The sequence below is a fragment of the Callithrix jacchus genome, chromosome 16 (genome assembly GCF_049354715.1).
Source record: "Callithrix jacchus isolate 240 chromosome 16, calJac240_pri, whole genome shotgun sequence".
NCBI lineage: Eukaryota > Metazoa > Chordata > Mammalia > Primates > Cebidae > Callithrix > Callithrix jacchus.
In genome coordinates, this window is record NC_133517.1 from 43764459 (window position 1) to 43779248 (window position 14790).

A 14790-nucleotide genomic window follows, 5' to 3' on the forward strand; every position below is an offset into this window, starting at 1 on the left:
CATTGGTAGTTTGATAGGAGTAGTATTGAATCTGTAAATTGTTTTGGGCAGCATAGCTATTTCTCAATAACTTGAGTCTACTTGGGAAAATATGTCAAATACTACTTTCTGTGATATTTCCCACTTAATGAAAGAGTGACCATTATTTGTATGTATGCTTTTCATACATCTTCAAGTATTTATGAAAGGAAAGACTTAGGCTCTTTTGCTAGGTTGCTACTTACACTTTAAAGAAATTCGGAAAAGAATGTCAAATCAGATATCACAGGTCACCAGTTGACCTACATCTATAGACATGACTATAACTTCATTACAGATTTGGCAAACAGTTGGGAGCATCTGTAACAGTCATTTTCAAGATTCTTAAAGTGTTTTTAATTTTTAAATAGATATATAAATCATATTAGTAAATATACAGATTTCTGTAAATAATGGAGACCAGTGGATTCATGAAAAGTAACAGCTTTGAACAATTTGCCAAACAAGTAATGTTATGCAATCTGAATAATAATATTTTCCTTCAGAGAGAAGTAAGCAAAAGGGGTTGAAGCTGACATTTAACCCTCTTCCTTACATTATTCACTTATTTTGTGTAATTTCCATAATTCCTACATGTTGTGAGAGGGACTCTCACAGAGAGTAGGGGTAGTTTCCCCCACATGTTATCCTTGTAGTGAATAAGTCTTACAAGAGCTGATGGTTTGATAAGGGGTTTCCCCTTTTGATTGGCTCTTATTCTCACTTGTCTGTCACCATGTAAGATGTGCCTTTTGTCTTCCGTTCCATCATGATTGTGAGGCTTCCAAGCCACGTGGAACTGTGAGTCCATTAAATCTAATTTTCTTTATAAATTACCCAGTCTGGGGTATGTGTTAGCAGCATGAATATGGACTAATACAAGGTCTTAGACACACAAAGACAAGAGCAACAGATAGGAAATAAATGAAATGCAAAATATTGACTCTGAGAAATTGTCCATTATAAGTGTCAAGATTACACATATCTGTTTCAAGATAATATTCTTGTTTTTCTGAATAGTATAATTTTTTTTACCCATTAATATTTGTGATATTTGTGTATGCTTTTTCTATCACTGAGAGTTACATTTTTATAACTCTCATTGTTTACATTTGAAAATTGCTATAATAAAAATGTATGTCTTTTCTTTAAGTCAAGCCACATGCTCTGTAAAAATTTCAACTATCAAAAATTTTTTAAAAATATTCTATAACTAAAAAACAAATTTTAAATATTTCAAGCATATATATATATATATATATGCTCATTTAACAAAGTAAATGTAATACTCAGAAGTCAGAAGAAGTGCTGCTCAAAATCAGACTTTTAAGTCAAATTTGTCATAAATTATGATGTGAAGCAATTTGGGCAGTTTTGGAAACAAACAGGCATACATTTTAAAGTCTACCTTGAGTGTTGGAAGAGACAAAACTTGATAACACACAGACTATGAAGATGAAAATAGATACCTTTGAAAATCTATAATCACTAAAAATATAGACAATCCATCCTGACAAGAAGAATAGATTAAATATCCTTTAGGAATTCACAATTCCTGTTATTACCTGTTCTATAAAAATAAAAACGACATAATCCACATGCCCAGAGATAAAGTTAAAACAATAATGTGGCCAACGTATAGCAGAAAATAATTCAACTCTTTTTCAATAAACATCCAAACATGCCTTTTAAGAGTATCTCAGATTAATTTCATTTGGTTTCACATCTCCATAAGAGAGAAACGTATTTACATATTAGGTTTGCCAAAATTTCAATTATTAGATAGGTTAGATAAATAAAAAATATGTACTTAAATGTTAAAAAAAACTAGAAAATCTGAGGCAACATTAAAGTGCTATTAAAATGCATGGCATTTTTGAAAAATATATAAAATATTTTTAAAATGTAGTATTTTAAAGGATGGGTCAAAAAGATATTTGTTTTAATTTATATTTACTGAGTGGCCTGGAAAGGCCACATTAAGAATTTAATGCGGGCCAGGCGCGGTGGCTCACACCTGTAATCCCAGCACTTTGGGAGACTGAGGCGGGTGGATCACGAGGTCAAGAAATCGAGACCATTCTGGTCAACATGGTGAAACCCCGTCTCTACTAAAAAATACAAAAAATTAGCTGGGCACGGTGGCATGTGTCTGTAATCTCAGCTACTTAACAAGAGCGAAACTCTGCCTCAAAAAAAAAAAATTTAATGAAAAAGAAAATGTGGCACATATACACCATGGAATACTACTCAGACATAAAAAACAATGAGTTCATGTCCTTCATAGGGATATGGATGAATCTGGAAACCATCATTCTCAGCAAATTGACACAAGAACAGAAAACTAAACACCATATGTTATCACTCATAGGCAGGTGTCGAACAATTAGAACATGTAGACATAGGGAGGGGAGCATCACACGCTGCAGTCAGTAGTGGGGGTCTAGGGGAAGAAGAGTGGGGGATGGGGAGGGAGTGGGGAATGGAGAGGGTGGGGAGGGATAATGAGGGAAGAAATACCAAATATGGGTGATGGGGGGATGAAGGCAGCACACCACCTTGCCATGTATGTACCTATGCAACAATCCTGCATGGGCTGCACATGTACCCCAGAACCTAAATTATAATTAACAATAAATAAATAAAAATTTAAAAATTGACATAAAAAAGAATTTAATGCAAATGCCTATAAAGACAGTATAGGAAAATATTTTAAAGAAACACACGTATTTCTGAGAGGAACCCAGTCATATCTTAGAATTCTAAATATTTATGCAGACAATATTTCAAAGAGAATAAGAAGTTTATGGTAAACAAACAAACAAACAATACATCACTAAACAAAGGAATTCACTGTGATTGAACCAGTTGGGACATGAAAAATAGCAGAATATACCCACAGAAATTTAGAATTATCAAACTAGAATAATAATGAATGGTTTAACATATTTTTTGAATTTCGAGAAACTAAAGTAGACCACGTTTAAAAATAAAACTGAAGAACTAGAAATTAAAAGTATAATCAAATATAAACAGCAAATCATTCAAAAATTAGTAGATGAATTTAATTGCAGATAAAATGCATTTATGAAATATCTGAAGAACTACTGAGAATCTTCTATAACTCCCATCCAGTTTGGAGAAGCATATTATAAACAAATTTATATGATTTGAAAGAAAATTCTCACTTAGATCATTGTGAAACAACAAACAAAAAAAGTGAGTACAATGTTTTAATAGTAATCAGTTCTCTCAGAGAGTTTGCCAACAAAGAATGAGCAATTAGTATGGCAAAGATAACAAAAATAATAGCTGAAGAAAAAGAAATATTTTTAACAAGTTGAAAATTATTATCTATCAACCAATTTAGAATCAAATAAAATGCCCCCATGGAGATGGACATAGAATGCATACACAGTCACTGCTGATCCCATTCCTCCTTTGAAGGGAGGTGTCACTGCCTCTTCCTAGCAATTTCATTGTGAACAACTGGAACATTAAGCAAATTATGAAATGTGGCATTGTAGAGCTAACAATTTAGTGATGAATCACATGACCAATATCTTAGGAAGAAAAGCAAGCCAGCATCCAGAATTATTTTTCACTTGACCTGAACTTTCTAATGTAATCACTAGCCAAGACTGCCTTTCAATCACTTGAGATGTGGCCAGTCCAAATGGAACTGTGATGTAAGTTTAAAACATACAGCAGATTATGAAGACGTAGAATAAAAAATAAGGTTAGTTAATCATTAACAATTTGTGTATTGGTTACATGTTGAAATAATACTTGTGATCTTTGGAGTTTAAATATTCTTAAAATTAATTTACCTTTAAAAAAAATATTGGCATTCCAAGGCTTCCAGATAAAAGAGATAAATCACATTAATAAAAAATACAGATTTTTAAATGGGATCCCAAATTTCTGTCTTCCTCTAGGAATAAGACTAATTTATTTCAAAGTAGCTAAAACTCAGCTGTAACCCTTCTGTATCTCTGATCGAATTATGGAGAATTTGGATTAGGAGTGCCTTTGCCTACATGCCTGTAAGAAGCAAGCATAAATACTCTCTGGAAGACTATACTATCAAACAGAGCTTCAATTTATCTTTAAAATTTATCATATTGAATATTGAGCACTTAATCAGAAATAAACAAACATAAAATGATAAGCTTTCAGTTAAAGCCAAGATAATCAACAAACAAAACAGACAAGCCAGGAAAACAATTAAACAGCATTTTCAGACATAGGTGTTAAAGTAATTCATTTGGTTTTAAAACACATTAAGGAATTATAAGCAAAACTGATACTTTAAAGAAGAAAGTTTATAGAAAATTACAAAGTAAACCTTGGAAGTGAAAAATGGTATAAAATTAAGAACTCAATTGATAGGTTTAATAAGAGATTAGATGCAGCTATCCAGATAATTAGTAAATGAAAATAGATCATAGACAATTATTCATATTGAAGCAAAATGATAAAACTGGAAAGATATATAAATGGAGATGTAAATAGATGGGTGTGTTGAAGAGCTCTAATGCACTTTTAACTTAAATTTCAAAAAACAGGAGAAAGAAATGAAGCAGAAACAATATTTGAAGAGAATATAACTGAGAGTTTTCTATAATCAACAAAATATGTTCTCATAGATGTAATAATCAATTAAATCCCAAGAACAATAAATAAAAGGGACACCTTTACATCAATTACTGAGAATTAAAATCAGGAGAAACATTTTAAAAGCATTAAGAGAAAAAATAATGCTGACACCTATTTTAACAAAAATGGTAGAAGTAAAATGATAGCATATAGGTAAAACAATGACCCCTATACAAATGTCTAATCTTCAATCCCCAGAAACCATGACTATATTAAATTGCATGGCAAAAGGGAATTAAATACAAATAGAATTATGATTGCAAATCAAATGTCTTTAAATCAGGGAAATGTTGTTAGATCATCTGGGTGGATATTATTGAATCACAAGTTTCCCTTAAAGTAGAACTGAGAGGCAAAGGAGACAGTGAGACAGATGTGAAATTGGAAGTAGGGTCAGAGAGATGCAATGCGAAGATGGGAGTATATGAGAAGAACCAGACCTGCAGTTGCTGGTCTCAAAAATATGTTTCCCAGGAAACATAGACATCCCCTAGAAGCTAGAAAAGGAAAGAAAACAAATCCTCCACTAGAGCCTCTAGAAAGAAATGCAGCTCAGCTGGCACTTGGATTTTAGCCTAGTGCAACTTCTGACCTAAAGAACTGAGAGCTGGTAATGTTGTCTTCTCTGGTTTTTCTATTGTCATCGTAGGTACCTGTTTGCTAAGAGTTTTTGTATGTTTGTATGTTTGTTGTCTGTTTTTAGATGTAAAGACAGAAAATATGCTAAGTATTTTAGCTTTTCAGACAAAATATTAGTTTATAATCAGTTTATTAGATTTTTTAACACACTTGTCTAATCATACCACTTATTTAGAAATATTAAAACTATACATTTGCAAAGAAATTTAAGTTGCATATAAGGTAATGCAACATTTCAGATACTTATATGTAAAGTATTTCAAATAGCATAACTTGAATCCAGTGTGAAATTTCTAATTTATGTGAAATTTCATAATAATAAAATAAAACATGGAATCTGTCACAATTATTTGTAGAATGAATAAATATGGAAAATCTTATTTTTAAATGTGCCACTTTTTCTAGAAATCAAATGATGTAAACACAGAATGTGGGGATAATTTTACCTTTGTAAAATTATTTTAGCCAAATATGAAATTGTCATAAATATTATTGAACCAAAGATTATTCTTGAATAATAGAACTCTGCAAGTTTGTTTATGAGAGGATTCAGCATATATTATTTGGATATTTCCTGGAATAGCTATAATTTTTGGCAAGACAATGGAATAAGAAATGAATAAAAAGCTACTTTTTATTATCCTATAATTGAAACAAAGGATTTTGAAGTTGTTAAAGAAAAATGATTAAAAATTAAATTTATTTTGTAAATAAAATTTATCTATCTTTGAGGTATTCTTCTATCCAATGTTTTAAATGAAATGTTTTATGAATAGAATGCTCATAGATTAGAAGAAATGCAAAGAGTAGTCAGTACTACTAAAAATAAATATAACAACAACAAAAAGTTTTTATTTGACTCTGGTGTGTGATCAATGTATTTCCAAGTCGTATACTAAACCAAGTGACCTAAGACAGAATGTTGTTAATGGGTTATAAATTGCATGGCTTTAAAAGCGTCATACATTATCTCTAGTGTTTTCTAGCAGGTTACTTTCATTGTTTTAACTATTACATAAATTCTGAGTCAAGTAAAAGGAAAATTAGGTGCAAATTAATTAACGTTTTTTATTACTGGAACATATGCCTCATCTTTCATATTTTTAAAACAATGAAATTTAAAAATTGCAAATCCTCATTTTTATTTAATGATGTTTTCCTAACTAAAATGGGAAAAAGCATAAACTTTCAAAAATAAGAATATATTAGTGTTCTTCTAGAAAGGAATATCCTTTTCCTTAACTTTTAGTGACGTCATATGATTACTTTTCATTATGCAATGTGTGCTATCTTGTTGCTCTATGATTCAAGCTTACTAGTTTGCATAGACTTTCACTATAAATTTTTTTTTTTTTTTGAGGCGGAGTTTCGCTCTTGTTACCCAGGCTGGAGTGCAATGGCGCGATCTCAGCTTACCTGCAATCTCCGCCACCTGGGTTCAGGCAATTCTCCTGCCTCAGCCTCCCGAGCAGCTGGGATTACAGGCACACACCACCATGCCCAGCTAATTTTTTGTAATTTTAGTAGAGACGGGGTTTCACCATGTTGACCAAGATGGTCTCGATCTGTTGACCTCATGATCCACCCGCCTCGGCCTCCCAAAGTGCTGGGATTACAGGCTTGAGCCACCGCGCCAGGCCTATAAATTTTATTTTGATCTTTATACATAAAACTCAGGAATTCTCCTTTTTCAGGGAATTATTTTCCCCCACCCACCATAATTTCTTGCACCAATTACTCTACATCTACCTCATTAGCAGGTTGATTTAAAGTTTTACTGCAAAGTTATTTAATATCTCAACATTTCAACTTCAATTCTATATGGACTTGGTGTCTGACTGCTATAAGACTACTGGATTTAGTTCAAAACAAACACTGAGTGCAGGTTGATTGCTAAACTGGATTCCTTCAGCTAAAGATCAAACCTGGCAATACCACATAAGGACTTGGAACATCAGATTTGGGACGAAAAAAGCTATCCTAGGGAGAGCCCTAGAATACCTTGAGATCAATTAATTCTCTTTGAGTAATTGATCAAGTTCCTAATCCTGTGCCTCAAACTCTATAAAACAAGAAGCTAAATTCATGGTTATTCAAATTAAGATATTTCCCTTGCTTAAAAGGTAATCCAAATAGTTTGCAAAATATAAAGGGGCATGAGAAAACAGAGCATTAACCTATCATCTAAACAGCCAGAGAGTGTAGCCATAAAGAAGAATGAAATCATGTTCTTTGCAGTAACATGGATGTAGCTGAAGGTCATTATTCTGAGAAAATTAAGGCAGAAAACCGAGTATCATATGTCCTCACTTGTAAGTGCAGACTGAGCACTGGGTACACATGGGGATAAAGATGGGAAAAATAGACCCTGGGGAATACTAGAGAGGTGAGAAAGAGATGGGAGGAAGGGCTGAATAACTGCCTATTTGGTATTGTGCCCATTTCCTGGCTGTCGAGGTGCCCTAAATCTCCGAATCATGCAATATACCCATGTAACAAACTGACACATATGCCTCCTGAATCTAAAATGAAAATTCAAATTATTTAAAAAGAATTATATGTTGAATAAATTCTAACAAACAGCCAGAGAGAATAAATGTTACCTTTTGGGGCCAGCTGTGCTGGCTCATGCCTGTAATCCCAGCACTTTGGGAGGCTGAGGCAGGTGGATCACCTGAAGTCAGAAGTTCTAGACTAGCCTGACCATCATGGTGAAACCCCCATCTCAACTAAAAATATAAAAATTAGCTGGGCATGGTGGTGCACCTGTAATCCCAGCTACCAGGGAGGCTGAGGCAGGAGAATCACTTGAACTCTGGAGGTGGAAGTTGCAGTGAGCAGAGATTGCACCATTGCACTCCAGCCTGGATGACAGAGCAAGACTATGTCTCAAAAAAAAAAGAAAAGTTATGCTTTTGGTTATTTGTATTTGTAAAAATGTGATAATTCTCAATACAATTTTTTATTTATCTTTATGTGCAAAGCTAAGCTCAAGTTTTGAGTTCCCTGTTCCTCATATATCCATGACAGAACATGACAGCAAATGGAGAACTGGCTACTGCTTTCTGGCCTCTAGCCCATGAGCCATGCCTCTTTTTTTTTTTTTGGCAATCCCATATGTAAATGAGAACAATCCAAACTTAGCATCTACTCTGCCCATGCCCCCCACCTTGCAGGTAGCCATTCTTTGACTGGGGCCAGTATGCACAAATGAGTTGTTTGCTTTTGGAAGGAAGGTACGAGGGAAGAGGCCAGCACAATAATCAAGAAGAATGCCATGTATCAGAAGCATGATTAAGAATGATTAAGGCAGTTGTGGGAAGCTTCCCTTGGCCTTTTAACTTGCTGCTCCATGGAAAAGCATTAATTCACAGGATGTCAAGAGAAGGCCTCCTTAAATTTCAGTATGAACTAAATGCATCTGTGCTCACTTCCCTCTTGTCTGTGTTTAAGGATAATACTGAGATGAGGCATACTTGAAAGGAAGAAAATAAAGGCATAAGGGAAAAATGCTAGAACCGTTTTAGAATTATTCTCACTTTTATTGGTTATTTTGGGGTTATTGCAGTCTAAATGACACATCTCTTAGAATAAATGATGGAAATATATTTAAGACAAACATATGCATTAAACACTTTAGAAATGTGACTGTTGTTACTACATAGCAGTAATATCCATCTTTAAACATTTGCAGTACTAATCCCACTGATTAGCTTCAATTTTTAAATAGGGACTTACATTCATTAAGGTTCTATTATCTCAGTATTATGTTTTCATGCATGGCAATTTCAAAACAACAATTTTGGCACTATAAGAAATGGGATGTTTTAACAAGAGATAATTTTTGTTCCTCTTAGTTTACATGTGATACACTCCACGTCTATGCTTGGAAATTGTGGAAAAATACAAATCCATAACTTGTTAATTTGGTTTATAATATAAATTGTAAGGCAAACACAAGGGAAAATTTATCCTCCAATTGCTTTTTGAGTTACACTCTATTTCTACTCTCTTTTGTTAATTGGAGCTGGTACTTCAACTAGTGTCTATAATAAAGAAAAGGAAATGATGAAGCAAGTGTGGTACATAGATATTATAGAATACTACTCAGCAATAAAAATGAAAAAGTCACTTACATGCATGAAATCATGGATGAATGTCAAGAGAATTGTGTTGGACAATGGAAGCCAAATATAAAAGCATTCATATATCACAATTCCATCAATATAATGTTTTAGAAAAAATCAAGTCTAACTTACAGTGTCAGAAATCATGTGAGTGGTTTCCCAAGCACAAGAATTGACTTGGAAGAGGGTACAAGGAAACAAATTATTCTACATATAGACCATGGCAGTCGTTACAAAGAGCCCTTTAGGTGACCTTGGACTGACACAGTTCTTCTCCATTTCTTTCTTTTCATTCTCAATAATAACTGCACAATATGCTGGGCATGCAGTAACTTGAGGTACAGGCACTTCCTGAAATAGCTCAAGTCTTGTTCTTTTCCCTTCTAGGTATGTTCCTCTCTCCCATGGAAACAGGATGTCCTTCAAAGCTTTAGCCCAGTGACTCACATTGATCCTGAGGTAAGTAACCCAGGGCAGGCTGCCTTTCAGAATCTCTCCACTGGGGTCCAAGTGAGGCACATGCAGTTGACAGTCAGTTGGCCCAGGGACGATTTCTTGAGGAATTAGCTCATAGTGGATCCATGGCTGCTTAATTCCCTTGTTGCTTCTATCTGTAATAAACTCACTCCATGTAATGTGGCATATATGAGTGTATTATATCTCATTGAACGAAGCAAAGTTGGTAACCAGTGTACAGGGAATCTTCTTCACCTTGGCTGTATAAATGAAAACATTTGTTGAATATTCAACAGTATACATAAAATGGAGCATTTTAATGTATGTAAATTACACAAAAACATATAATGTTATAATTCAGACAGGAGTTGTACCTATGCATAATTACAGGACATAATCAATTTCCTTTGGTTTTTCTTGCTCTACCTTGATCCTTTCCGCCATTTAGAATCTCATTTGCTATGAAGTCTATATAAAACATTTTGTCCACCAAAAACAAAGAATTCAGAAATCCAGAAATTTTAAACTATTTTATATTTTTGCATGTAACAGTAAGACCATATATTTTGGATGCTTAAAGCATACTACATTTTTGAACTCTAATGAATATATTATACTTTCAAACTCTGGTAATCATATCTCTCATTTATGTGCTATATTTCAACCAAATGTAAAATACATGTAGGAATCAGAAATATGAAAATCAAAATGTTATTTTCATTGCAATTATAGTAAATAGAAGTCTATGACTGATCTTTATGCCCAAATTAGGCTGCTTCTTATGACCTATCAATGAGTTTAGACTTCTGGGCATACTATAGGAAAAAGCAGAGTTTTAAAGAAGACAAATTAACCCAATCAGATAGAAGAAATATTAGTGACCCCTATATAGCATATTTGGAAAAGGTAGGTCAAGTGTTACAAAGTAGTGAAAAATGTCACATTCTAACCAAGTAGATATAAGAATCTTTTCACAAGGAGAGGCAACCATGGGTGGAGAGAAGAGCTGGTAAAAGCACATGAACAAACACTCTCTCCAGGATCAAAGATATGTTCCCTTCTTTGGAAAAGGAGACTACACCTTTGTTTATTTGGAGACCTTTCTCTGCAGAAGTCAAAAGCAAGCCTGTGTACATGGAGAAACACTATTTCTCTAGATGTGAATATCAAGAGTTCTCTCTTCAGAACAAGACTTTTTTTCTGCCAGCTTAGGTGCATTGTCAGCATAAATCAGAGATTGGGTAAGATCATCCCATTTTAGGCTTTTAATATCATGGGACAAATGAGTGCTCATATACTCAGGGTAACACCTCCTCTCCACAGTATCTGTGCCTCTTCCAGCAGAAGCCAAGTTAGAGAGACCCAGACTTGTTGAGCTTTAATGCATGAGTTAGCTTTTAGGCTGAAAGCACACTCAGCAAATGAGTGTCAGTAAGAAATAATGAAAAGAGAGAGAGTGCAAGGGAGAGAGACTGCTATGAGATTTCTAATGTATAGGACTGTAGGCTAGAAGATAGTATTGTAATGCTTTCAAACTTTTGAAAATAACAGAACTACGATCCAGGTACCATACATTCAGCTAAGATATTCAAATATTCAGGCAGAAGAAAGGCATTTTAGAAATTCTAGAAATGAGAAAGTATGCAACTCTTACATTCTTTCCTTAAAAAATCACTCATAAATGCACTCTGAAATCTATTTTCTTAACCTCAATTTTATACTAGCTCTCAGTTGTGCTTATATTATATCCCAGTTGGTCGGAGAGAACAAAAAATTATAATGTGTTTTATAGTTTCTGCTCTGAGTAACACCCCATTAGTTTAATGCCATATTTTTGTTTGTGCATCAGAGGTCCAGTCTCCTAAAGAATGGGTGGTGTGTAAATGGACTTTGTGCCTATTTTGGAGGTATAGGTCTAACTGTATTACAAAGACATCATTTTGCCCCATCCCACAAGCTTTTTATCACTGTTGCCATGCTGTGTGCTCATGCATATTAATAAAACTTGCAAATTGAGAAAACAAGAGGTTTTAAAAGGATCTCTTTCACTGCAGCATGAGAATAGGAACAATGGGAAATGAAGAGTGTGAGAAGACAGTGGGTGGTAGTTATTGCCCTACTCATAGTTGTCGAAATCAATTATGAATACCATTCCACAATAAAGGATTGTTCAGGAATTCAAAGAGCTCTTAAATAATGATTATGACTTCAGAAACACAAATGCTTCTTATGAGTTAGGTAAAATATGGTACATGCCCATTAAATTATGTGTGATTGCACAGGGAAATCTTCAATCAGCTTTAATTTAAAAAAGGATTTGTATTAAAGAGGAGGGCACATGAAGTAGATTGATATGAATTTATAAGGAGCAGTGCCAGAAGGATGAAAGCCTCAAGAGAGAAGTGACTAAGATTTTCAATAATCCTAAAGATGAATAAAAAATAAGAGGCAAATAAAAACCCCTATAGAGCCGATCTTTTAGTGGTGATTAGAGTTAAACAAATGACAAAATAAAACATTGAACTGATATTTGTGGTGAGTGGCACAATGTTAAATGTTAAAAACCCTTAATTTCTTCAATATACATCAGAAACCAAAAATCAAGCAATCCCAAAATCTGAAAACCATTTAATATTTTTGCATGTTACAGTAGGACCATATATTTTAGACACTTAAAGACAATACATTTTTCGAACTTTAATGATATATCATCATTTTGAAGTCTAGTAAATATCTTTTTGTTTCTGCCACATCCATAAAGCAAAGTTTGCAATGGATCAAATAAGCACAGATAAGGGTAACTCCCCAGTGGCTCTAAATAAGGAGGCGACTTCTCAGACTTTGGAGGTGTTCAAGCATATTCAAACAACTTTTCTGGGTTGGAGTGCAGAGAATTGCATAGTCTGTGCATTTGAAAGAGTGACCTCTAATCGTCTTTCAAACTTGAGATTGAAATATTTTTTAAAGATAAAAAAATCTATATTTCCCCTCTTTTTTCCACGTGCTGATAAGAAATACAAAAATTAATTGGCATCCTGTGTGTTTCAGCTAATAAAACAGTTGTTTCTTAACTAATGCCAGTGAATAAAATAAAATACTTCAAATTGCTGATACTTTTTTCCTCTAGTTCATAAGAACCAATATGACAGTGAATATCATACTATTTTCTAGGGAAATTATGACTAAAGTATATCATTACTGTCATCTGATGCACTTATGGAAGATTCATTTATCTCCAGGAAGTTACACTTAGGGAAACCAGATTGAAATGGGTGTGGTCAATGTTTATAAATGTGCTTGATCTGCTAGACATATGGAGGAATATCATATCTGATTCATTCCAAAATGTATCAAATGTAATGTGAATGACAAGTAAGCTCTTACTAAAAGAAAATGCCATCTGTATAAATGTAGACCTATTTTCAGTGGGAAAAAGAAAGATAGTAAACCATCACTTTCATCAGGCTTGCATCTGCCTTTGACTTTGTCTTCTCGTTTGTTTTATTTTAGAAAATTTCTGGCCATTTATGTTTACCAAGTTATTGCCTCTGCTTACCTAAATACAACATAACCCTGTTATAATGCTAGAGATAAAGAATGTTTGTGTTGGAAGTTTTGTGAATGAATTAAATATTATCAATGGTCCTATGTGTCTCACGTATAGCTTTTTCATAAGGAAAATAGTGACTTTATTTGCTTTATTTGGGAATTTCTAAGTGTGGAAATGATTATTTAAAATCTCCCCTCCTTTTGTTAGTGAATTGGGAATAAGAAGAGGCTTTCACAGATTTAATGTATCACAATTAAATTTATGGAAAACAGTTCTTATTTTTAATATTGCTTAGAAACTGAGTCAGGATGAAAGAAGGAGAACTGTATTGATACTCTGATACCTGAATTTCACAGTACCACTTAGGAGAGCTATTTCTCTCAACAAATTACAGTTTATGTTGTTAATCACAGAGTTTTATGTGAGATATATTGCTTTATTTTTCAATTAAAAGTATTCTCCTAAAAAGAGTACAGTTTTGTTGTCATTCTATTTGGAAGAACATACTCCGAGCTACATATTTGAATCTATGCCCTCTGTACAAATTAATGTCCATTTTTCTTAAATCATATTAAAATTTTATCGTAAACCTAAAGCTGAAGTGCAAATTATGTTCTCTAGTCATTAAGAACTCTTTGTTCATTTCAAAAATGAAAGAAATTTATTTCCAGATGAAGATAGAAATCACTGTATTCAGGTTTTTTAAAAATCTCTTTAAAAAGTGAGGACAGAATATACTGGAAAAAGGTTTTCATTTTTTTTAAATGTCTATTTAGATTTTTAAAGTAATTATTACAGATAAGAAAACAGATGCAATATTTTTCTCTATTAAGTACTAAACCTTTAGAATAATTATAAACATATATTAATGCAAATGGATTATTTGAACAGATCATCTTGCTGAAAGAAAATTGAGAAGGTGGGAGAAAAATTAAAAAAAAACAAAAACAATTTGAAAATGTAAGAACAGGAAGATAGTATAGAACTATAGGACTAAGATGTAGAAGAAGGAAATCCAGTGAGCTAAGTCTATCACTTTGAGATAGCTTTTCCCAAGAGATGCTAAGTGATGCCCACAGACATGGCTAAGAAAATGAACAGATATTGCAACAGAACCTCAAGGCTAGACAAACCAAAATTGCAATAAAACATCCATCAAGCATCTCAAGTATTGGGAAACATTCCAGAATCACCTATATCCATGAAAAATGTAACAGAAATCATCTATTTTAGAAATGAAAGCCCAGCTTTAAATCATACCATTTTTGATTAGATTAATATGAGATAGGGTTGTTATTTTTCCTACATCAGCTGCTTACCAAAAGCAAATGTAAATAATTT